Source organism: Vanacampus margaritifer, chromosome 17, assembly GCF_051991255.1.
Source record: "Vanacampus margaritifer isolate UIUO_Vmar chromosome 17, RoL_Vmar_1.0, whole genome shotgun sequence".
Classification (NCBI taxonomy): domain Eukaryota; kingdom Metazoa; phylum Chordata; class Actinopteri; order Syngnathiformes; family Syngnathidae; genus Vanacampus; species Vanacampus margaritifer.
The window spans coordinates 80,932-104,978 of NC_135448.1; positions in this window are offsets into that span (position 1 = coordinate 80,932).

Genomic DNA, 24,047 nt, shown 5'->3' on the forward strand with positions numbered 1-24,047 from the left:
GGTTAGGGTATCAAATTGAGGTTTTACATTAGGACTAGGGTTACAAACTAGGGTTTTACATTAGGGTTAGTGTTTCAAACTATGGTTTCAAATTAGGTTTGGGTTTTCAAACTAGGGTTTTACATTAGGGTTAGGGTTTCAAACTAGGGTTTTACATTAGGGTTAGTGCTTCAAAATAGGGTTTTACATTAGGGTTAGGGTTTCAAACTAGGGTTTTACATTAAGGTAAGGGTTTCAAACTAGGGTTTTACATTAGGGTTAGGGTTACAAACTAGGGTTTTACATTAGGGTTAGGGTTTCAAACTAGGGTTTTACATTAGGGTTAGTGTTTCAAACTAGGGTTTATCATTAGGGTTAGGGTTTCAAACTAGTGTTTTACATTAGGGTAAGGGTTTCAAACAAGGGTTTTACATTAGCTTTAGGGTTTCAAACAAGGGTTTTACATTAGGGTAAGGGTTTCAAACTAGGTTTTCAAATTAGGGTTAGGGTTTCAAACTAGGGTATTACATTAGGTTTAGGGTTTCAAACTAGGGTTTCAAATTAGGGTTTGGGTTTCAAATTGAGGTTTTACATTAGGATTTGGGTTACAAACTAGGGTTTTAAATTAGGGTTAGGGTTTCAAACTATGGTTTCAAATTAGGTTTGGGGTTTCAAACTAGGGTTTTACATTAGGGTTAGGGTTTCAAACTAGGGTTTTACATTAGGGTTAGGGTTTCAAACTAGGGTTTCAAATTAGGGTTAGGGTTTCAAACTATGGTTTCAAATTAGGTTTGGGTTTTCAAACTAGGGTTTTACATTAGGGTTAGGGTTTCAAACTAGGGTTTTACATTAGGGTTAGTGCTTCAAAATAGGGTTTTACATTAGGGTTAGGGTTTCAAACTAGGGTTTTACATTAAGGTAAGGGTTTCAAACTAGGGTTTTACATTAGGTTTAGTGTTTCAAAACGGGTTTAAAATTAGGGTTAGGTTTTCACACTAGGGTTTTACACTAGGGTTAGGGTTTCAAACTAGGGTTTAACATTAGGGTTAGGGTTTCAAACTAGGGTTTTACATTAGGGTTAAGCTTACAAACTAGGGTTTACATTAGGGTTAGTGTTTCAAACAAGGGTTTTACATTAGGGTTAGGGTTTCAAACTAGGGTTTCAAATTAGGGTTAGGGTTTCAAAATAGGGTTTTATATTAGGGTTAGGTTTTCAAACTAGGGTTTCAAATTAGGGTTAGGGTTTGAAACAAGGGTTTTACATTAGAGTTAGGGTTTGAAACAAGGGTTTTACATTAGGGTTAGGGTTTCAAACTAGGGTATTACATTAGGTTTAGGGTTTCAAACTAGGGTTTCAAATTAGGATTTGGGTTTCAAATTGAGGTTTTACATTAGGGTTAGGGTTTCAAACTAGTTTTTTAAATTAGGGTTAGGGTTTCAAACTATGGTTTCAAATTAGGTTTGGGGTTTCAAACTAGGGTTTTACATTAGGGTTAGGGTTTTAAACTAGGGTTTTACATTAGGGTTAGTGCTTCAAACTAGGGTTTTTTCATTAGGGTTAGGGTTTCAAACTAGGGTTTTACATTAGCTTTAGGGTTTCAAACAAGGGTTTTACATTAGGGTAAGGGTTTCAAACTAGGTTTTCAAATTAGGGTTAGGGTTTCAAACTAGGGTATTACATTAGGTTTAGGGTTTCAAACTAGGGTTTCAAATTAGGGTTTGGGTTTCAAATTGAGGTTTTACATTAGGATTTGGGTTACAAACTAGGGTTTTAAATTAGGGTTAGGGTTTCAAACTATGGTTTCAAATTAGGTTTGGGGTTTCAAACTAGGGTTTTACATTAGGGTTAGGGTTTCAAACTAGGGTTTTACATTAGGGTTAGGGTTTCAAACTAGGGTTTCAAATTAGGGTTAGGGTTTCAAACTATGGTTTCAAATTAGGTTTGGGTTTTCAAACTAGGGTTTTACATTAAGGTTAGGGTTTCAAACTAGGGATTTACATTAGGGTTAGTGCTTCAAAATAGGGTTTTACATTAGGGTTAGGGTTTCAAACTAGGGTTTTACATTAAGGTAAGGGTTTCAAACTAGGGTTTTACATTAGGGTTAGTGTTACAAACTAGGGTTTTACATTAGGGTTAGGGTTTCAAACTAGGGTTTTACATTAGGGTTAGTGTTTCAAACTAGGGTTTAACAATAGGGTTAGGGTTTAAAACTAGGGTTTTATATTAGGGTAAGGGTTTCAAACTAGGGTTTCAAATTAGGGTTAGGGTATCAAATTGAGGTTTTACATTAGGACTAGGGTTACAAACTAGGGTTTTACATTAGGGTTAGTGTTTCAAACTAGGGTTTTACATTAGGGTTAGGGTTTCAAACTAGGGTTTAACAATAGGGTTAGGGTTTAAAACTAGGGTTTTACATTACGGTTAGGGTTTCAAACTAGGGTTTCAAATTAGGGTTAGGGTTTCAAACTAGGGTTTTACATTAGGGTTAGGGTTTCAAACTAGGGTTTCAAATTAGGGTTAGGGTTTCAAACTAGGGTTTTACATTAGGGTTAGGGTTTCAAACTAGGGTTTTACATTAGGGTTAGGGTTTCAAACAAGGGTTTTACATTAGGTTTAGTGTTTCAAAACGGGTTTAAAATTAGGGTTAGGTTTTCACACTAGGGTTTTACACTAGGGTTAGGGTTTCAAACTAGGGTTTAACATTAGGGTTAGGGTTTCAAACTAGGGTTTTACATTAGGGTTAAGCTTACAAACTAGGATTTACATTAGGGTTAGTGTTTCAAACAAGGGTTTTACATTAGGGTTAGGGTTTCAAACTAGGGTTTCAAATTAGGGTTAGGGTTTCAAAATAGGGTTTTATATTAGGGTTAGGTTTTCAAACTAGGGTTTCAAATTAGGGTTAGGGTTTGAAACAAGGGTTTTACATTAGAGTTAGGGTTTGAAACAAGGGTTTTACATTAGGGTTAGGGTTTCAAACTAGGGTATTACATTAGGTTTAGGGTTTCAAACTAGGGTTTCAAATTAGGATTTGGGTTTCAAATTGAGGTTTTACATTAGGGTTAGGGTTTCAAACTAGGGTTTTAAATTAGGGTTAGGGTTTCAAACTATGGTTTCAAATTAGGTTTGGGGTTTCAAACTAGGGTTTTACATTAGGGTTAGGGTTTTAAACTAGGGTTTTACATTAGGGTTAGTGCTTCAAACTAGGGTTTTTTCATTAGGGTTAGGGTTTCAAACTAGGGTTTTACATTAAGGTAAAGGTTTCAAACTAGGGTTTTACATTAGGGTTAGGGTTACAAACTAGGGTTTTACATTAGGGTTAGGGTTTCAAACTAGGGTTTTACATTAGGGTTAGGGTTTCAAACTAGGGTTTAACAATATGGTTAGGGTTTCAAACTAGGGTTTTATATTAGGGTTAGGGTTTCAAACTAGGGTTTCAAATTAGGGTTAGGGTTTCAAACAAGGGTTTTACATTAGGATTAGGGTTACAAACTAGGGTTTTACATTATTGTTATTGTTTCAAACTATGGTTTCAAATTAGGTTTGGGGTTTCAAACTAGGGTTTTACATTAGGTTTAGGGTTTCAAACTAGGGTTTTACATTACGGTTAGGGTTTCAAACTAGGGTTTCAAATTAGGGTTAGGGTTTCAAACTAGGGTTTTACATTAGGGTTAGGGTTGCTAACTAGGGTTTTACATTTCGGTTAGGGTTTCAAACTAGGGTTTCAAATTAGGGTTAGGGTTTCAAACTAGGGTTTTACATTAGGGTTAGGGTTTCAAAATAGGGTATTACATTAGGTTTAGGGTTTCAAACTAGGGTTTCAAATTAGGGTTTGGGTTTCAAATTGAGGTTTTACATTAGGATTTGTGTTCCAAACTAGGGTTTTAAATTAGGGTTAGGGTTTCAAACTATGGTTTCAAATTAGGTTTGGGGTTTCAAACTAGGGTTTTACATTAGGGTTAGGGTTTCAAACTAGGGTTTTACATTAGGGTTAGTGCTTCAAACTAGGGTTTTACATTAGGGTTAGGGTTTCAAACTAGGGTTTTACATTAAGGTAAGGGTTTCAAACTAGGGTTTTACATTAGGGTTAGGGTTACAAACTAGGGTTTTACATTAGGGTTAGGTTTTCAAACTAGGGTTTTACATTAGGGTTAGGGTTTCAAACTAGGGTTTAACATTAGGGTTAGGGTTTCAAACTAGGGTTTTATATAAGGGTTAGGGTTTCAAACTAGGGTTTAAAATTAGGGTTAGGGTTTCAAACAAGGGTTTTACATTAGGGTTAGGGTTTCAAACAAAGCTTTTACATTAGGGTTAGGTTTTCAAAACAGGGGTTTTAAATTAGGCTTAGGGTTTCAAACTAGGGTTTTAGATTAGTTTTAGGGTTTCAAACTAGTGTTTCAAATTAGGGTTTGGGTTTCAAATTGAGGTTTTACATTAAGATTAGGGTTACAAACTAGGGTTTTACATTATTGTTAGTGTTTCAAACTATGGTTTCAAATTAGGTTTGGGGTTTCAAACTAGGGTTTTACATTAGGGTTAGGGTTTCAAACTAGGGTTTTACATTAGGGTTAGGGTTTCAAACTAGGGTTTCAAATTAGGGTTAGGGTTTCAAACTAGGGTTTTACATTAGGGTTAGGGTTTCAAACTAGGGTTTAACATTAGGGTTAGGGTTTCAAACTAGGGTTTCAAATTAGGGTTAGGGTTTTAAACTAGGGTTTATCATTAGGGTTAGGGTTTCAAACTAGGGTTTTACATTAGGGTTAGGGTTTCAAACTAGGGTTTTACATTTTGGTTAGGGTTTCAAACAAGGGTTTACTATTAGGGTTAGGGTTTTTAAACTAGGGTTTCAAATTAGGGTTAGGGTTTCAAACTAGGGTTTATCATTAGGGTTAGGGTTTCAAACTAGGGTTTCAAATTAGGGTAAGGGTTTCAAACAAGGGTTTTACATTAGGGTTAGGGTTTCAAACAAGGGTTTTACATTAGGGTTAGGGTTTCAAAACAGGGGTTTTAAATTAGGGTTAGGGTTTCAAACTAGGGTTTTACATTAGTTTTAGGTTTCAAACTAGGGTTTCAAATTAGGGTTTGGGTTTCAAATTGAGGTTTTACATTAGGATTAGGGTTACAAACTAGGGTTTTACATTATTGTTAGTGTTTCAAACTATGGTTTCAAATTAGGTTTGGGGTTTCAAACTAGGGTTTTACATTAGGGTTAGGGTTTCAAACTAGGGTTTTACATTAGGGTTAGGGTTTCAAACTAGGGTTTCAAATTAGGGTTAGGGTTTCAAACTAGGGTTTTACATTAGGGTTAGGGTTTCAAACTAGGGTTTCAAATTAGGGTTAGGGTTTCAAACAAGGGTTTTACATTTGGGTAAGGGTTTCAAACTAGGGTTTTACATTAGGTTTAGGGTTTCAAACTAGGGTTTCAAATTAGGGTTTGGGTTTCAAATTGAGGTTTTACATTAGGATTAGGGTTACAAACTAGGGTTTTACATTATTGTTAGTGTTTCAAACTATGGTTTCAAATTAGGTTTGGGGTTTCAAACTAGGGTTTTACATTACGGTTAGGATTTCAAACTAGGGTTTTACATTACGGTTAGGGTTTCAAACTATGGTTTCAAATTAGGGTTAGGGTTTCAAACTAGGGTTTTACATTAGGGTTAGGGTTTCAAACTAGGGTTTTACATTAGGGTTAGGGTTTCAAACTAGGGTTTCAAATTAGGGTTAGGGTATTAAACTAGGGTTTATCATTAGGGTTAGGGTTTCAAACTAGGGTTTTACATTAGGGTTAGGGTTTCAAACTAGGGTTTTACATTATGGTTAGGGTTTCAAACAAGGGTTTACTATTAGGGTTAGGGTTTTTAAACTAGGGTTTCAAATTAGGGTTAGGGTTTCAAACTAGGGTTTATCATTAGGGTTAGGGTTTCAAACTAGGGTTTTACATTAGGGTAAGGGTTTCAAACAAGGGTTTTACATTAGCTTTAGGGTTTCAAACAAGGGTTTTACATTAGGGTAAGGGTTTCAAACTAGGTTTTCAAATTAGGGTTAGGGTTTCAAACTAGGGTATTACATTAGGTTTAGGGTTTCAAACTAGGGTTTCAAATTAGGGTTTGGGTTTCAAATTGAGGTTTTACATTAGGATTTGGGTTACAAACTAGGGTTTTAAATTAGGGTTAGGGTTTCAAACTATGGTTTCAAATTAGGTTTGGGGTTTCAAACTAGGGTTTTACATTAGGGTTAGGGTTTCAAACTAGGGTTTTACATTAGGGTTAGGGTTTCAAACTAGGGTTTCAAATTAGGGTTAGGGTTTCAAACTATGGTTTCAAATTAGGTTTGGGTTTTCAAACTAGGGTTTTACATTAGGGTTAGGGTTTCAAACTAGGGTTTTACATTAGGGTTAGTGCTTCAAAATAGGGTTTTACATTAGGGTTAGGGTTTCAAACTAGGGTTTTACATTAAGGTAAGGGTTTCAAACTAGGGTTTTACATTAGGGTTAGGGTTACAAACTAGGGTTTTACATTAGGGTTAGGGTTTCAAACTAGGGTTTTACATTAGGGTTAGTGTTTCAAACTAGGGTTTAACAATAGGGTTAGGGTTTAAAACTAGGGTTTTATATTAGGGTAAGGGTTTCAAACTAGGGTTTCAAATTAGGGTTAGGGTATCAAATTGAGGTTTTTTTATTAGGACTAGGGTTACAAACTAGGGTTTTACATTAGGGTTAGGGTTTCAAACTAGGGTTTTACATTAGGGTTAGGGTTTCAAACTAGGGTTTAACAATAGGGTTAGGGTTTAAAACTAGGGTTTTACATTACGGTTAGGGTTTCAAACTAGGGTTTCAAATTAGGGTTAGGGTTTCAAACTAGGGTTTTACATTAGGGTTAGGGTTTCAAACTAGGGTTTTACATTAGGGTTAGGGTTTCAAACAAGGGTTTTACATTAGGTTTAGTGTTTCAAAACGGGTTTAAAATTAGGGTTAGGTTTTCACACTAGGGTTTTACACTAGGGTTAGGGTTTCAAACTAGGGTTTAACATTAGGGTTAGGGTTTCAAACTAGGGTTTTACATTAGGGTTAAGCTTACAAACTAGGGTTTACATTAGGGTTAGTGTTTCAAACAAGGGTTTTACATTAGGGTTAGGGTTTCAAACTAGGGTTTCAAATTAGGGTTAGGGTTTCAAAATAGGGTTTTATATTAGGGTTAGGTTTTCAAACTAGGGTTTCAAATTAGGGTTAGGGTTTGAAACAAGGGTATTACATTAGAGTTAGGGTTTGAAACAAGGGTTTTACATTAGGGTTAGGGTTTCAAACTAGGGTATTACATTAGGTTTAGGGTTTCAAACTAGGGTTTCAAATTAGGATTTGGGTTTCAAATTGAGGTTTTACATTAGGGTTAGGGTTTCAAACTAGGGTTTTAAATTAGGGTTAGGGTTTCAAACTATGGTTTCAAATTAGGTTTGGGGTTTCAAACTAGGGTTTTACATTAGGGTTAGGGTTTTAAACTAGGGTTTTACATTAGGGTTAGTGCTTCAAACTAGGGTTTTACATTAGGGTTAGGGTTTCAAACTAGGGTTTTACATTAAGGTGAAGGTTTCAAACTAGGGTTTTACATTAGGGTTAGGGTTACAAACTAGGGTTTTACATTAGGGTTAGGGTTTCAAACTAGGGTTTTACATTAGGGTTAGGGTTTCAAACTAGGGTTTAACAATATGGTTAGGGTTTCAAACTAGGGTTTTATATTAGGGTTAGGGTTTTAAACTAGGGTTTCAAATTAGGGTTAGGGTTTCAAACAAGGGTTTTACATTAGGATTAGGGTTACAAACTAGGGTTTTACATTATTGTTATTGTTTCAAACTATGGTTTCAAATTAGGTTTGGGGTTTCAAACTAGGGTTTTACATTAGGTTTAGGGTTTCAAACTAGGGTTTTACATTACGGTTAGGGTTTCAAACTAGGGTTTCAAATTAGGGTTAGGGTTTCAAACTAGGGTTTTACATTAGGGTTAGGGTTGCAAACTAGGGTTTTACATTTCGGTTAGGGTTTCAAACTAGGGTTTTAAATTAGGGTTAGGGTTTCAAACTAGGGTTTTACATTAGGGTTAGGGTTTCAAAATAGGGTATTACATTAGGTTTAGGGTTTCAAACTAGGGTTTCAAATTAGGGTTTGGGTTTCAAATTGAGGTTTTACATTAGGATTTGTGTTCCAAACTAGGGTTTTAAATTAGGGTTAGGGTTTCAAACTATGGTTTCAAATTAGGTTTGGGGTTTCAAACTAGGGTTTTACATTAGGGTTAGGGTTTCAAACTAGGGTTTTACATTAGGGTTAGTGCTTCAAACTAGGGTTTTACATTAGGGTTAGGGTTTCAATTTAGGGTTTTACATTAAGGTAAGGGTTTCAAACTAGGGTTTTACATTAGGGTTAGGGTTACAAACTAGGGTTTTACATTAGGGTTAGGTTTTCAAACTAGGGTTTTACATTAGGGTTAGGGTTTCAAACTAGGGTTTAACATTAGGGTTAGGGTTTCAAACTAGGGTTTTATATTAGGGTTAGGGTTTCAAACTAGGGTTTAAAATTAGGGTTAGGGTTTCAAACAAGGGTTTTACATTAGGGTTAGGGTTTCAAACAAAGGTTTTACATTAGGGTTAGGTTTTCAAAACAGGGGTTTTAAATTAGGCTTAGGGTTTCAAACTAGGGTTTTAGATTAGTTTTAGGGTTTCAAACTAGTGTTTCAAATTAGGGTTTGGGTTTCAAATTGAGGTTTTACATTAGGATTAGGGTTACAAACTAGGGTTTTACATTATTGTTAGTGTTTCAAACTATGGTTTCAAATTAGGTTTGGGGTTTCAAACTAGGGTTTTACATTAGGGTTAGGGTTTCAAACTAGGGTTTTACATTAGGGTTAGGGTTTCAAACTAGGGTTTCAAATTAGGGTTAGGGTTTCAAACTAGGGTTTTACATTAGGGTTAGGGTTTCAAACTAGGGTTTAACATTAGGGTTAGGGTTTCAAACTAGGGTTTCAAATTAGGGTTAGGGTTTTAAACTAGGGTTTATCATTAGGGTTAGGGTTTCAAACTAGGGTTTTACATTAGGGTTAGGGTTTCAAACTAGGGTTTTACATTTTGGTTAGGGTTTCAAACAAGGGTTTACTATTAGGGTTAGGGTTTTTAAACTAGGGTTTCAAATTAGGGTTAGGGTTTCAAACTAGGGTTTATCATTAGGGTTAGGGTTTCAAACTAGGGTTTCAAATTAGGGTAAGGGTTTCAAACAAGGGTTTTACATTAGGGTTAGGGTTTCAAACAAGGGTTTTACATTAGGGTTAGGGTTTCAAAACAGGGGTTTTAAATTAGGGTTAGGGTTTCAAACTAGGGTTTTACATTAGTTTTAGGTTTCAAACTAGGGTTTCAAATTAGGGTTTGGGTTTCAAATTGAGGTTTTACATTAGGATTAGGGTTACAAACTAGGGTTTTACATTATTGTTAGTGTTTCAAACTATGGTTTCAAATTAGGTTTGGGGTTTCAAACTAGGGTTTTACATTAGGGTTAGGGTTTCAAACTAGGGTTTTACATTAGGGTTAGGGTTTCAAACTAGGGTTTCAAATTAGGGTTAGGGTTTCAAACTAGGGTTTTACATTAGGGTTAGGGTTTCAAACTAGGGTTTAACATTAGGGTTAGGGTTTCAAACTAGAGTTTCAAATTAGGTTTAGGGTTTCAATCTAGGGTTTTACATTAGCGTTAGGGTTTCAAACTAGGGTTTCAAATTAGGGTTAGGGTTTCAAACTAGGGTTTTACATTAGGGTTAGGGTTGCAAACTAGGGTTTTACATTTCGGTTAGGGTTTCAAACTAGGGTTTTACATTAGGGTTAGGGTTTCAAAATAGGGTATTACATTAGGTTTAGGGTTTCAAACTAGGGTTTCAAATTAGGGTTTGGGTTTCAAATTGAGGTTTTACATTAGGATTTGGGTTACAAACTAGGGTTTTAAATTAGGGTTAGGGTTTCAAACTATGGTTTCAAATTAGGTTTGGGGTTTCAAACTAGGGTTTTACATTAGGGTTAGGGTTTCAAACTAGGGTTTTACATTAAGGTAAGGGTTTCAAACTAGGGTTTTACATTAGGGTTAGGGTTACAAACTAGGGTTTTACATTAGGGTTAGGTTTTCAAACTAGGGTTTTACATTAGGGTTAGGGTTTCAAACTAGGGTTTTACATTAGGGTTAGTGTTTCAAACTAGGGTTTAACAATAGGGTTAGGGTTTAAAACTAGGGTTTTATATTAGGGTAAGGGTTTCAAACTAGGGTTTCAAATTAGGGTTAGGGTATCAAATTGAGGTTTTTTTATTAGGACTAGGGTTACAAACTAGGGTTTTACATTAGGGTTAGGGTTTCAAACTAGGGTTTTACATTAGGGTTAGGGTTTCAAACTAGGGTTTAACAATAGGGTTAGGGTTTAAAACTAGGGTTTTACATTACGGTTAGGGTTTCAAACTAGGGTTTTACATTAGGGTTAGAGTTTCAAACAAGGGTTTTACATTAGGGTTAGGGTTTCAAAACAGTCATTTTACATTAGGGTTAGGGTTGCAAACTAGGGTTTTTTATTAGGGTTAGGGTTTCAAACTAGGGTTTTACATTAGGGTTAGGGTTTCAAACTAGGGTTTCAAATTAGGCTTAGGGTTTCAAACTAGGGTTTTACATTAGGGTTAGGGTTTCAAACTAGGGTTTTACATTAGGGTTAGGGTTTCAAACTAGGGTTTCAAATTAGGGTTAGGGTGTCAAACAAGGGTTTTACATTAGGGTTAGGGTTTCAAACAAGGGTTTTACATTAGGGTTAGGGTTTCAAAACAGGGGTTTTAAATTAGGGTTAGGGTTTCAAACTTGGGTTTTACATTAGGTTTAGGGTTTCAAACTAGGGTTTCAAATTAGGGTTTGGGCTTCAAATTGAGGTTTTACATTAGGATTAGGGTTACAAACTAGGGTTTTACATTAGGGTTAGGGTTTCAAACTATGGTTTCAAATTAGGTTTTGGGTTTCAAACTAGGGTTTTACATTAGGGTTAGGGTTTCAAACTAGGGTTTTACATTAGGGTTAGGGTTTCAAAATAGGGTTTAACATTAGGGTTAGGGTTTCAAACTAGGGTTTCAAATTAGGGTTAGGGTTGCAAACTAGGGTTTTACATTAGGGTTAGGGTTTCAAACAGGGGTTTTACATTAGGCTAAGTGTTTCAAAACAGGGGTTAAAAATTAGGGTTAGGGTTTCACACTAGGGTTTTACATTAGGGTTAGGTTTTCAAACTAGGGTTTTACATTAGGGTTAGGGTTTCAAACAAGGGTTTTACATTAGGGTTAGGGTTTCAAAACAGTCATTTTACATTAGGGTTAGGGTTACACGCTAGGGTTTTACATTAGGGTTAGGGTTTCAAACTAGGGTTTTACATTAGGGTTAGGGTTTCAAACTAGGGTTTCAAATTAGGTTTAGGGTTTCACACTAAGGTTTTACATTAGGGTTAGGGTTACAAACTAGGGTTTTACATTAGGGTTAGGGTTTCAAACTAGGGTTTCAAACTAGGGTTTCAATTTAGGGTTAGGGTTTCACACTAAGGTTTTACATTAGGTTTAGGGTTACAAACTAGGGTTTTACATTAGGGTTAATGCTTCAAACTAGGGTTTTACATTAGGGTTAGGGTTTCAAACTAGGGTTTTACATTAGGGTTAGGGTTTCAAACTAGGGTTTCAATTTAGGGTTAGGGTTTCAAACTAGGGTTTATCATTAGGGTTAGGGTTTCAAACTAGGGTTTTACATTAGGGTTAGGGTTTCAAACTAGGGCTTATAATTAGGGTTAGGGTTTCAAAGTAGTGTTTTACATTAGGGTTAATGATTCAAACTAGGGTTTTACATTAGGGTTGGGTTTCAAACTAGGGTTATACATTTGGGTTAGGGTTACAAACAAGGGTTTTACATTAGGGTTAGGGTTTCAAACTAGGGTTTTGCATTAGGGTTAGGGTTTCAAACTAGGGTTTATCATTAGGGTTAGGGTTTCAAACTAGGGTTTTACATTAGGGTTAGGGTTTCAAACTAGGGTTTAACATTAGGGTTAGGGTTACAAACTAGGGTTTTACATTACGGTTAGGGTTTCAAACTGGGGTTTTACATTAGGGTAAGAGTTTCAAACTAGGGTTATAATTTAGGGTTAGTGCTTCAAACTAGGGTTTTACATTAGGGATAGGGTTTCAAACTAGGGTTTTAAATTAGGGTTAGGGTTTCAAACTATGGTTTTACATTAGGGTTAGGGTTACAAACTAGGGTTTATCATTAGGGTTAGGGTTTCAAACTAGGGTTTTACATTAGGGTTAGGGTTTCAAACTAGGGTTTAACATTAGGGTTAGGGTTACAAACTAGGATTTTACATTAGGGTTAGGGTTACAAACTAGGGTTTTTTATGAGGGTTAGGGTTTCAAACTAAGGTTTCACATTAGAGTTAGGATTTCAAACAGGGGTTTCAAATTAGGGTTAGTGTTTCAAACAAGGGTTTCAAATTAGGGTTAGGGTTTCAAACTAGGGTTTTACATTAGGGTTAGGGTTTCAAACTAGGTTTTAACATTAGGGTTAGGGTTTCAAACTAGGGTTTCTAATTAGGGTTAGGGTTACAAACAAGGGGTTTTACATTAGGGTTAGGGTTTCAAATTAGGGTTAGGGTTTCAAACTAGGGTTTTACATTAGGGTTAGGGTTTCAAACTAGGGTTTAACATTAGGGTTAGGAATTCAAACTAGGGTTTCAAATTAGGGTTAGGGTTACAAACAAGGGGTTTTACATTAGGGTTAGGGTTTCAAACTAGGGTTTTACATTAGGGTTAGGGTTTCAAACTCGGGTTTAAAATTAGGGTTAGGGTTTCAAACAAGGGTTTTACATTAGGGTTAGGGTTTCAAACTAGGGTTTTACATTAGGGTTAGGGTTTCAAACTAGGGTTTCACATTAGAGTTAGGGTTACAAACTAGGTTTTTACATTAGGGTTAGGGTTACAAACTAGGGTTTTACCTTAGGGTTAGGGTTTCAAACTAGGGTTTAAATTTAGGGTTAGTGTTTCAAACTAGGGTTTATCATTAGGGTTAGGGTTTCAAACTAGGGTTTGACATTAGGGTTAGGGTTTCAAATTAGGGTTTAACATTAGGGTTAGCGTTTCAAACTAGTGTTTTACATTAGGGTTAATGCTTCAAACTAGGGTTTTACATTAGGGTTAGGGTTTTAAACTATGGTTTCAAATTAGATTTGGGGTTTCAAACTAGGGTTTTACATTAGGGTTAGCATTTCAAACTAGTGTTTTACATTAGGGTTAGTGCTTCAAACTAGGGTTTTACATTAGGGTTAATGCTTCAAACTATGGTTTTACATTAGGGTTAGGGTTTCAAACTAGGGTTTCAAATTAGGCTTAGGGTTTCAAACTAGGGTTTTACATTAGGGTTAGGGTTTCAAACAAGGGTTTTACATTAGGGTTAGGGTTTCAAACGAGGGTTTAACATTAGGGTTAGGGTTTCAAACTAGGGTTTTACATTAGGGTTAGGGTTACAAACTAGGGTTTAACATTTGGATTAGGGTTTCAAACTAGGGTTTTACATTAGGGTTAGAGTTTCAAACAAGGGTTTTACATTAGGGTTAGGGTTTCAAAACAGTCATTTTACATTAGGGTTAGGGTTGCAAACTAGGGTTTTACATTAGGGTTAGGGTTTCAAACTTGGGTTTTACATTAGGGTTAGGGTTTCAAACTAGGGTTTCAAATTAGGCTTAGGGTTTTCTAACTAGGGTTTTACATTAGGGTTAGGGTTTCAAACTAGGGTTTCAAATAAGGCTTAGGGTTTCAAACTAGGGTTTTACATTAGGGTTAGGGTTTCAAACAAGGGTTTTACATTAGGGTAAGTGTTTCAAAACAGGGGTTAAAAATTAGGGTTAGGGTTTCACACTAGGGTTTTACATTAGGGTTAGGTTTTCAAACTAGGGTTTTACATTAGGGTTAGGGTTTCAAACAAGGGTTTTACATTAGGGTTAGGGTTTCAAAAGAGTCATTTTACATTAGGGTTAGGGTTACAAACTAGGGTTTTACATTAGGGTTAGGGTTTCAAACTAGGGTTTTACATTAGGGTTAGGGTTTCAAACTAGGGTTTCAATTTAGGGTTAGGGTTTCAAACTAGGGTTTATCATTAGGGTTAAGGTTTCAAACTAGGGTTTTACATTAGGGTTAGGGTTTCAAACTAGGGCTTATAATTAGGGTTAGGGTTTCAAACTAGTGTTTTACATTAGGGTTAATGCTTCAAACTAGGGTTTTACATTAGGGATAGGGTTTCAAACTAGGGTTTTAAATTAGGGTTAGGGTTTCAAACTATGGTTTTACATTAGGGTTAGGGTTACAAACTAGGGTTTTACATTAGGGTTAGGGTTTCAAACTAGGGTTTTACCTTAGGGTTAGGGTTTCAAACTAGGGTTTAAATTTAGGTTTAGGGTTTCATTCTAGGGTTTATCATTAGGGTTAGCGTTTCAAACTAGTGTTTTACAATAGGGTTAATGCTTCAAACTAGGGTTTTATATTAGGTTTAGGGTTTTAAACTATGGTTTCAAATTAGATTTGGGGTTTCAAACTAGGGTTTCAAATTAGGGTTAGAGTTTCAAACTAGGGTTTTACATTAGGGTTACTGCTTCAAACTAGGGTTTTACATTAGGGTTAGGGTTTCAAACAAGGGTTTTATATTAGGGTTAGGGTTTCAAACTAGGGTTTAACATCAGGGTTAGGGTTCCAAACTAGGGTTTTACATTAGTGTTAAGGTTACAAACTAGGGTTTTACATTAGGGTTAGGGTTTCAAACTAGGGTTTCAAATTAGGGTTAGGGTTTCAAACTAGGGTTTCAAATTAGGGTTAGGGTTTTAAACTAGGGTTTATCATTAGGGTTAGGGTTTCAAACTAGGGTTTTACATTAGGGTTAGGGTTTCAAACTAGGCTTTCTAATTAGGGTTAGGGTTTTAAACTAGGGTTTATCATTAGGGTTAGGGTTTCAAACTTGGGTTTTACAATAGGGTTAGGGTTTCAAACTAGGGTTTCTAATTAGGGTTAGGGTTTCAAACTAGGGTTTTATATTAGGGTTAGGGTTTCAAACTAGGGTTTCAAATTAGGGTTAGGGTGTCAAACAAGGGTTTTACATTAGGGTTAGGGTTTCAAACAAGGGTTTTACATTAGGGTTAGGGTTTCAAAACAGGGGTTTTAAATTAGGGTTAGGGTTTCAAACTTGGGTTTTACATTAGGTTTAGGGTTTCAAACTAGGGTTTCAAATTAGGGTTTGGGCTTCAAATTGAGGTTTTACATTAGGATTAGGGTTACAAACTAGGGTTTTACATTAGGGTTAGGGTTTCAAACTATGGTTTCAAATTAGGTTTGGGGTTTCAAACTAGGGTTTTACATTAGGGTTAGGGTTTCAAACTAGGGTTTTACATTAGGGTTAGGGTTTCAAAATAGGGTTTAACATTAGGGTTAGGGTTTCAAACTAGGGTTTCAAATTAGGGTTAGGGTTGCAAACTAGGGTTTTACATTAGGGTTAGGGTTTCAAACAGGGGTTTTACATTAGGGTAAGTGTTTCAAAACAGGGGTTAAAAATTAGGGTTAGGGTTTCACACTAGGGTTTTACATTAGGGTTAGGTTTTCAAACTAGGGTTTTACATTAGGGTTAGGGTTTCAAACAAGGGTTTTACATTAGGGTTAGGGTTTCAAAACAGTCATTTTACATTAGGGTTAGGGTTACAAACTAGGGTTTTACATTAGGGTTAGGGTTTCAAACTCGGGTTTTACATTAGGGTTAGGGTTTCAAACTAGGGTTTCAAATTAGGTTTAGGGTTTCACACTAAGGTTTTACATTAGGGTTAGGGTTACAAACTAGGGTTTTACATTAGGGTTAGGGTTTCAAACTAGGGTTTCAAACTAGGGTTTCAATTTAGGGTTAGGGTTGCAAACTAGGGTTTTACATTAGGGTTAGGGTTTCAAACAGGGGTTTTACATTAGGCTAAGTGTTTCAAAACAGGGGTTAAAAATTAGGGTTAGGGTTTCACACTAGGGTTTTACATTAGGTTTAGGGTTACAAACTAGGGTTTTACATTAGGGTTAATGCTTCAAACTAGGGTTTTACATTAGGGTTAGGGTTTCAAACTAGGGTTTTACATTAGGGTTAGGGTTTCAAACTAGGGTTTCAATTTAGGGTTAGGGTTTCAAACTAGGGTTTATCATTAGGGTTAGGGTTTCAAACTAGGGTTTTACATTAGGGTTAGGGTTTCAAACTAGGGCTTATAATTAGGGCTAGGGTTTCAAACTAGTGTTTTACATTAGGGTTAATGATTCAAACTAGGGTTTTACATTAGGGTTGGGTTTCAAACTAGGGTTATACATTTGGGTTAGGGTTACAAACAAGGGTTTTACATTAGGGTTAGGGTTTCAAACTAGGGTTTTGCATTAGGGTTAGGGTTTCAAACTAGTGTTTTACAATAGGGTTAATGTTTCAAACTAGGGTTTTATATTAGGTTTAGGGTTTTAAACTATGGTTTCAAATTAGATTTGGGGTTTCAAACTAGGGTTTCAAATTAGGGTTAGAGTTTCAAACTAGGGTTTTACATTAGGGTTACTGCTTCAAACTAGGGTTTTACATTAGGGTTAATGCTTCAAACTAGGGTTTTACATTAGGGTTAGGGTTTCAAACTAGGGTTTTACATTAGGGTTAGGGTTTCAAACTAGGGCTTATAATTAGGGTTAGGGTTTCAAACTAGTGTTTTACATTAGGGTTAATGCTTCAAACTAGGGTTTTACATTAGGGATAGGGTTTCAAACTAGGGTTTTAAATTAGGGTTAGGGTTTCAAACTATGGTTTTACATTAGGGTTAGGGTTACAAACTAGGGTTTTACATTAGGGTTAGGGTTTCAAACTAGGGTTTTACCTTAGGGTTAGGGTTTCAAACTAGGGTTTAAATTTAGGTTTAGGGTTTCATTCTAGGGTTTATCATTAGGGTTAGCGTTTCAAACTAGTGTTTTACAATAGGGTTAATGCTTCAAACTAGGGTTTTATATTAGGTTTAGGGTTTTAAACTATGGTTTCAAATTAGATTTGGGGTTTCAAACTAGGGTTTCAAATTAGGGTTAGAGTTTCAAACTAGGGTTTTACATTAGGGTTACTGCTTCAAACTAGGGTTTTACATTAGGGTTAGGGTTTCAAACAAGGGTTTTATATTAGGGTTAGGGTTTCAAACTAGGGTTTAACATCAGGGTTAGGGTTTCAAACTATGGTTTCAAATTAGGTTTGGGGTTTCAAACTAGGGTTTTACATTAGGGTTAGGGTTTCAAACTAGGGTTTTACATTAGGGTTAGGGTTTCAAAATAGGGTTTAACATTAGGGTTAGGGTTTCAAACTAGGGTTTCAAATTAGGGTTAGGGTTGCAAACTAGGGTTTTACATTAGGGTTAGGGTTTCAAACAGGGGTTTTACATTAGGGTAAGTGTTTCAAAACAGGGGTTAAAAATTAGGGTTAGGGTTTCACACTAGGGTTTTACATTAGGGTTAGGTTTTCAAACTAGGGTTTTACATTAGGGTTAGGGTTTCAAACAAGGGTTTTACATTAGGGTTAGGGTTTCAAAACAGTCATTTTACATTAGGGTTAGGGTTACAAACTAGGGTTTTACATTAGGGTTAGGGTTTCAAACTCGGGTTTTACATTAGGGTTAGGGTTTCAAACTAGGGTTTCAAATTAGGTTTAGGGTTTCACACTAAGGTTTTACATTAGGGTTAGGGTTACAAACTAGGGTTTTACATTAGGGTTAGGGTTTCAAACTAGGGTTTCAAACTAGGGTTTCAATTTAGGGTTAGGGTTGCAAACTAGGGTTTTACATTAGGGTTAGGGTTTCAAACAGGGGTTTTACATTAGGCTAAGTGTTTCAAAACAGGGGTTAAAAATTAGGGTTAGGGTTTCACACTAGGGTTTTACATTAGGTTTAGGGTTACAAACTAGGGTTTTACATTAGGGTTAATGCTTCAAACTAGGGTTTTACATTAGGGTTAGGGTTTCAAACTAGGGTTTTACATTAGGGTTAGGGTTTCAAACTAGGGTTTCAATTTAGGGTTAGGGTTTCAAACTAGGGTTTATCATTAGGGTTAGGGTTTCAAACTAGGGTTTTACATTAGGGTTAGGGTTTCAAACTAGGGCTTATAATTAGGGCTAGGGTTTCAAACTAGTGTTTTACATTAGGGTTAATGATTCAAACTAGGGTTTTACATTAGGGTTGGGTTTCAAACTAGGGTTATACATTTGGGTTAGGGTTACAAACAAGGGTTTTACATTAGGGTTAGGGTTTCAAACTAGGGTTTTGCATTAGGGTTAGGGTTTCAAACTAGTGTTTTACAATAGGGTTAATGTTTCAAACTAGGGTTTTATATTAGGTTTAGGGTTTTAAACTATGGTTTCAAATTAGATTTGGGGTTTCAAACTAGGGTTTCAAATTAGGGTTAGAGTTTCAAACTAGGGTTTTACATTAGGGTTACTGCTTCAAACTAGGGTTTTACATTAGGGTTAATGCTTCAAACTAGGGTTTTACATTAGGGTTAGGGTTTCAAACTAGGGTTTTACATTAGGGTTAGGGTTTCAAACTAGGGTTTCAATTTAGGGTTAGGGTTTCAAACTAGGGTTTATCATTAGGGTTAGGGTTTCAAACTAGGGTTTTACATTAGGGTTAGGGTTTCAAACTAGGGCTTATAATTAGGGTTAGGGTTTCAAACTAGTGTTTTACATTAGGGTTAATGCTTCAAACTAGGGTTTTACATTAGGGATAGGGTTTCAAACTAGGGTTTTAAATTAGGGTTAGGGTTTCAAACTATGGTTTTACATTAGGGTTAGGGTTACAAACTAGGGTTTTACATTAGGGTTAGGGTTTCAAACTAGGGTTTTACCTTAGGGTTAGGGTTTCAAACTAGGGTTTAAATTTAGGTTTAGGGTTTCATTCTAGGGTTTATCATTAGGGTTAGCGTTTCAAACTAGTGTTTTACAATAGGGTTAATGCTTCAAACTAGGGTTTTATATTAGGTTTAGGGTTTTAAACTATGGTTTCAAATTAGATTTGGGGTTTCAAACTAGGGTTTCAAATTAGGGTTAGAGTTTCAAACTAGGGTTTTACATTAGGGTTACTGCTTCAAACTAGGGTTTTACATTAGGGTTAGGGTTTCAAACAAGGGTTTTATATTAGGGTTAGGGTTTCAAACTAGGGTTTAACATCAGGGTTAGGGTTTCAAACTAGGGTTTCAAATTAGGGTTAGGGTTTTAAACTAGGGTTTATCATTAGGGTTAGGGTTTCAAACTAGGGTTTTACATTAGGGTTAGGGTTTCAAACTAGGCTTTCTAATTAGGGTTAGGGTTTTAAACTAGGGTTTATCATTAGGGTTAGGGTTTCAAACTTGGGTTTTACAATAGGGTTAGGGTTTCAAACTAGGGTTTCTAATTAGGGTTAGGGTTTCAAACTAGGGTTTTATATTAGGGTTAGGGTTTCAAACTAGGGTTTCAAATTAGGGTTAGGGTGTCAAACAAGGGTTTTACATTAGGGTTAGGGTTTCAAACAAGGGTTTTACATTAGGGTTAGGGTTTCAAAACAGGGGTTTTAAATTAGGGTTATGGTTTCAAACTTGGGTTTTACATTAGGTTTAGGGTTTCAAACTAGGGTTTCAAATTAGGGTTTGGGCTTCAAATTGAGGTTTTACATTAGGATTAGGGTTACAAACTAGGGTTTTACATTAGGGTTAGGGTTTCAAACTATGGTTTCAAATTAGGTTTGGGGTTTCAAACTAGGGTTTTACATTAGGGTTAGGGTTTCAAACTAGGGTTTTACATTAGGGTAAGGGTTTCAAAATAGGGTTTAACATTAGGGTTAGGGTTTCAAACTAGGGTTTCAAATTAGGGTTAGGGTTGCAAACTAGGGTTTTACATTAGGGTTAGGTTTTCAAACTAGGGTTTTACATTAGGGTTAGGGTTTCAAACAAGGGTTTTACATTAGGGTTAGGGTTTCAAAACAGTCATTTTACATTAGGGTTAGGGTTACAAACTAGGGTTTTACATTAGGGTTAGGGTTTCAAACTCGGGTTTTACATTAGGGTTAGGGTTTCAAACTAGGGTTTCAAATTAGGTTTAGGGTTTCACACTAAGGTTTTACATTAGGGTTAGGGTTACAAACTAGGGTTTTACATTAGGGTTAGGGTTTCAAACTAGGGTTTCAAACTAGGGTTTCAATTTAGGGTTAGGGTTTCACACTAAGGTTTTACGTTAGGTTTAGGGTTACAAATTAGGGTTTTACATTAGGGTTAATGCTTCAAACTAGGGTTTTACATTAGGGTTAGGGTTTCAAACTAGGGTTTTACATTAGGGTTAGGGTTTCAAACTAGGGTTTCAATTTAGGGTTAGGGTTTCAAACTAGGGTTTATCATTAGGGTTAGGGTTTCAAACTAGGGTTTTACATTAGGGTTAGGGTTTCAAACTAGGGCTTATAATTAGGGTTAGGGTTTCAAACTAGTGTTTTACATTAGGGTTAATGATTCAAACTAGGGTTTTACATTAGGGTTGGGTTTCAAACTAGGGTTATACATTTGGGTTAGGGTTACAAACAAGGGTTTTACATTAGGGTTAGGGTTTCAAACTAGGGTTTTGCATTAGGGTTAGGGTTTCAAACTAGGGTTTATCATTAGGGTTAGGGTTTCAAACTAGGGTTTTACATTAGGGTTAGGGTTTCAAACTAGGGTTTAACATTAGGGTTAGGGTTACAAACTAGGGTTTTACATTACGGTTAGGGTTTCAAACTGGGGTTTTACATTAGGGTAAGAGTTTCAAACTAGGGTTATAATTTAGGGTTAGTGCTTCAAACTAGGGTTTTACATTAGGGATAGGGTTCAAACTAGGGTTTTAAATTAGGGTTAGGGTTTCAAACTATGGTTTTACATTAGGGTTAGGGTTACAAACTAGGGTTTTACATTAGGGTTAGGGTTTCAAACTAGGGTTTTACCTTAGGGTTAGGGTTTCAAACTAGGGTTTAAATTTAGGGTTAGGGTTTCAAACTAGGGTTTATCATTAGGGTTAGCATTTCAAACTAGTGTTTTACAATAGGGTTAATTCTTCAAACTAGGGTTTTATATTAGGTTTAGGGTTTTAAACTATGGTTTCAAATTAGATTTGGGGTTTCAAACTAGGGTTTCAAATTAGGGTTAGAGTTTCAAACTAGGGTTTTACATTAGGGTTACTGCTTCAAACTAGGGTTTTACATTAGGGTTAGGGTTTCAAACAAGGGTTTTATATTAGGGTTAGGGTTTCAAACTAGGGTTTAACATTAGGGTTAGGGTTCCAAACTAGGGTTTTACATTAGTGTTAAGGTTACAAACTAGGGTTTTACATTAGGGTTAGGGTTTCAAACTAGGGTTTCAAATTAGGGTTAGGGTTTCAAACTAGGGTTTCAAATTAGGGTTAGGGTTTTAAACTAGGGTTTATCATTAGGGTTAGGGTTTCAAACTAGGGTTTTACATTAGGGTTAGGGTTTCAAACTAGGGTTTTACAATAGGGTTAGGGTTTCAAACTAGGGTTTCTAATTAGGGTTAGGGTTTCAAACTAGGGTTTTATATTAGGGTTAGGGTTTCAAACTAGGGTTTAAAATTAGGGTTAGGGTTTCAAACAAGGGTTTTACATTAGGGTTAGGGTTTCAAACAAGGGTTTTACATTAGGGTTAGGGTTTCAAAACAGGGGTTTTAAATTAGGGTTAGGGTTTCAAACTTGGGTTTTACATTAGGTTTAGGGTTTCAAACTAGGGTTTCAAATTAGGGTTTGGGCTTCAAATTGAGGTTTTACATTAGGATTAGGGTTACAAACTAGGGTTTTACATTAGGGTTAGGGTTTCAAACTATGGTTTCAAATTAGGTTTGGGGTTTCAAACTAGGGTTTTACATTAGGGTTAGGGTTTCAAACTAGGGTTTTACATTAGGGTTAGGGTTTCAAAATAGGGTTTTACATTAGGGTTAGGGTTTCAAAATAGGGTTTAACATTAGGGTTAGGGTTTCAAACTAGGGTTTCAAATTAGGGTTAGGGTTGCAAAATAGGGTTTTACATTAGCGCTAGGGTTTCAAACTCGGGTTTCAAATTAGGGGTAGGGTTTCAAACTAGGGTTTTACATTACGGTTAGGGTTTCAAACTAGGGTTTAACGTTAGGGTTAGGGTTTCAAACTAAGGTTTTACATTAGGGTTAGGGTTTCAAACTAGGGTTTCAAATTAGGGTTAGGGTTTCAAACTAGGGTTTTACATTAGGGTTAGGGTTTCACACTAAGGTTTTATATTATGGTTAGGGTTACAAACTAGGGTTTTATATTAGTGTTAGGGTTTCAAACTGGGGTTTCAATTTAGTGTTAGGGTTTCAAACTAGGGTTTAACATTAGGGTTAATGCTTCAAACTAGGGTTTTATATTAGGGTTAGCGTTTCAAACTAGTGTTTTACATTAGGGTTAGTGCTTCAAACTATGGTTTTACATTAGGGTTAGGGTTTCAAACTAGGGTTTTACATTAGGGTTAGGGTTTCAAACTAGGGTTTTACATTAGGGTTAGGGTTTCAAACTAGGGTTTCAATTTAGGGTTAGGGTTTCAAACTAGGGTTTATCATTAGGGTTAGGGTTTCAAACTAGGGTTTTACATTATGGTTAGGGTTTCAAACTAGGGTTTAACATTAGGGTTAGGGTTTCAAACTAGTGTTTTACTTTAGGGTTAATGCTTCAAACTAGGGTTTTACATTAGGGTTAGCGTTTCAAACTAGGGTTTTACATTAGGGTTAGTGTTTCAAACTAGGGTTTTACATTTGGGTTAGGTTTACAAACTAGGGTTTTACATTAGGGTTAGGGTTTCAAACTAGGGTTTTGCATTAGGGTTAGGGTTTCAAACTAGGGTTAATCATTACGGTTAGGGTTTCAAACTAGGGTTTTACCTTAGGGTTAGGGTTTCAAACTAGGGTTTAACATTAGTGTTAGGGTTTCAAACTAGGGTTTTACATTAGGGTTAGGGTTTCAAACTAGGGTTTAACATTAGTGTTAGGGTTTCAAACTAGGATTTTACATTAGGGTTAGGGTTACAAACTAGGGTTTTACATTAGGGTTAGGGTTACAAACTAGGGTTTTTTATGAGGGTTAGGGTTTCAAACTAAGGTTTCACATTAGAGTTAGGATTTCAAACAGGGGTTTCAAATTCGGGTTAGGGTTTCAAATTATGGTTTCAAATTAGGGTTAGGGTTTCAAACTAGGGTTTTACATTAGGATTAGGGTTTCAAACTAGGGTTTAACATTAGGGTTAGGGTTTCAAACTAGGGTTTCAAATTAGGGTTAGGGTTACAAACAAGGGGTTTTAAATTAGGGTTAGGGTTTCAAACTAGGGTTTCAAATTAGGGTTAGGGTTTCAAACTAGGGTTTTACATTAGGGTTAGTGTTTCAAACTAGGGTTTCAAATTAGGGTTAGGGTTACAAACAAGGGGTTTTACATTAGGGTTAGGGTTTCAAACTAGGGTTTTACATTAGGGTTAGGGTTTCAAACTCGGGTTTAAAATTAGGGTTAGGGTTTCAAACAAGGGTTTTACATTAGGGTTAGGGTTTCAAACTAGGGTTTTACATTAGGGTTAGGGTTTCAAACTAGGGTTTTACATTAGAGTTAGGGTTACAAACTAGGGTTTTACATTAGGGTTAGGGTTTCAAACTAGGGTTTTACATTAGGGTTAGGGTTTCAAACTATGGTTTTACATTAGGGTTAGGGTTACAAACTAGGGTTTTACATTAGGGTTAGGGTTTCAAACTAGGGTTTTACCTTAGGTTTAGGGTTTCAAACTAGGGTTTAAATTTAGGGTTAGTGTTTCAAACTAGGGTTTATCATTAGGGTTAGGGTTTCAAACTAGGGTTTTACATTAGGGTTAGGGTTTCAAATTAGGGTTTAACATTAGGGTTAGCGTTTCAAACTAGTGTTTTACATTAGGGTTAATGCTTCAAACTAGGGTTTTACATTAGGGTTAGGGTTTTAAACTATG